Raw genomic sequence first — 2,397 nt, forward strand, 5'->3', positions numbered from 1 at the left:
AAAGTTTACATCTTTCCTGCTGTAATAGTACTTATATACAGTATGTTGATTTTATTGACTGCTGAAAGCAGTCATAGATTATATGCACTTGCTGTACATTTTATCCACATTTTACGGCACACACTGTTGACTGTGTTGGCATTCATCAATGCTTTGATAAATCAATCAATGTTCACACACAATGAGTGTCTTCCTCAGAGCTAGTTCCTAGAATAACATCAGTTTAAGAATCGGCCACTGAAGGATTCAGACATATTCCATACTGTGTTGAGTTGTCACGTCCTACAAATCCCAGGACTGACAGCACTGCTCTGAAATGAAGGCAGACCCCCTCAGAGGAGCACTTGGCTTTTTACAAGCGCACATTTCATGAGACAAGTCTTCCTGAAGTTTTCCAGAGCTCCACCTTTAATAATCTCCCGTATAGGGACCGATATCAAGACTTTCATCATAAAGCTTCTGCTGCGTTAGCTGAACATATGTGCTTTGTCCTCGTTTAAAGACATTAACCGGCTGCATAGGAGAGCAGGGAAAAACTCTTCACCTCCACAGTTTCCTCATTATTCTCAGCGCCCTGTAAATGGATTTGTAATTACGGCCTGTCTGCCGCGGATCTTGTGTAATTGTCCTCCAAGTCGCTCAAAGAGTTTGCGGTACATTCGCTGACCGTGTCAGTATTATTTCCCCTATTGATAATGCTTGATGAAGTGCCATTACATCTCATTATTGCCCGCGCCGGCAGATACGAGACCGCACGGGGCTCTTGCGCCCACGACCCCATGCGCCTCGAGCTCATGCTGTGACCCCAAGAAAGCCGAGGTAGGCCTATGTTTCCAGCCGAAGCATGAACGCTTCAAACCAGTGGCTGACATTTCCCTCCTGCTTCACACGGTTCTCTAATCTCAGTCCTCCTGCGGCGCAAAGTTCCTCAAATCAGAGCACGTCACATTGCCGCGCGGATAATATGCCAACCCACTGGCCGGTGTGCGCACACTGCGCGTGGGCTGCCGGAGTTATATGGAGGTGAGAAGTTGCAAAACAAAGCCCCTGAGAACGAAAGAAAGAAAGAAAGAAAGAAAGAAAGAAAGAAAGAAAAATAAAAAAATAAAACGGGAAGACAGAAAATAGAGTGAATGCATTTGAGGCATGGGCGGTTTTGCAATAAAAAATAAAACGGAATGAAACTCATGCCTGCGGATTTGTCTGCATGCAGAGGCTCGCCTGCCCGTGCCAAATGCACAAATCCTTGGACATCTGTTTGCGCATTTGAGTCTGCGCTGGCTTAATGAGATATGCTCACACAGACCCGCTCCAGTCCCAGCAGCTTTAGCCCGGATCTGCGGTGATAATGTTATTGCGCTGACCTCAACGACACTTATTACAGCATCCCCTGAAGTTTTCCAGAGCTCCACCTTTAATAATCTCCCGTATAGGGACCGATATCAAGACTTTCATCATAAAGCTTCTGCTGCGTTAGCTGAACATATGTGCTTTGTCCTCGTTTAAAGACATTAACCGGCTGCATAGGAGAGCAGAGAAAAACTCTTCGCCTCCACAGTTTCCTCATTATTCTCAGCGCCCTGTAAATGGATTTGTAATTACGGCCTGTCTGCCGCGGATCTTGTGTAATTGTCCTCCAAGTCGCTCAAAGAGTTTGCGGTACATTCGCTGACCGTGTCAGTATTATTTCCCCTATTGATAATGCTTGATGAAGTGCCATTACATCTCATTATTGCCCGCGCCGGCAGATACGAGACCGCACGGGGCTCTTGCGCCCACGACCCCATGCGCCTCGAGCTCATGCTGTGACCCCAAGAAAGCCGAGGTAGGCCTATTTTTCCAGCCGAAGCATGAACGCTTCAAACCAGTGGCTGACATTTCCCTCCTGCTTCACACGGTTCTCTAATCTCAGTCCTCCTGCGGCGCAAAGTTCCTCAAATCAGAGCACGTCACATTGCCGCGCGGATAATATGCCAACCCACTGGCCGGTGTGCGCACACTGCGCGTGGGCTGCCGGAGTTATATGGAGGTGAGAAGTTGCAAAACAAAGCCCCTGAGAACGAAAGAAAGAAAGAAAGAAAGAAAGAAAGAAAAAGAAAAAAATAAAACGGCAGAGAAGGGAAGACAGAAAATAGAGTGAATGCATTTGAGTCATGGGCGTTTTGCCATGAAATACTAAAGCGTATTGAATCTCATGCCTGCGGATTTGTCTGCATTGAGAGGCTCGCCTGCCCGTGCCAAATGCACAAATCCTTGGACATCTGTTTGCGCATTTGAGTCTGCGCTGGCTTAATGAGATATGCTCACACAGACCCGCTCCAGTCCCAGCAGCTTTAGCCCGGATCTGCGGTGATAATGTTATTGCGCTGACCTCAACGACACTTATTACAGCATCCC

Source organism: Sinocyclocheilus rhinocerous, unplaced genomic scaffold (assembly GCF_001515625.1).
Source record: "Sinocyclocheilus rhinocerous isolate Xijiao unplaced genomic scaffold, SAMN03320098_v1.1 scaffold1044, whole genome shotgun sequence".
Lineage (NCBI taxonomy): Eukaryota > Metazoa > Chordata > Actinopteri > Cypriniformes > Cyprinidae > Sinocyclocheilus > Sinocyclocheilus rhinocerous.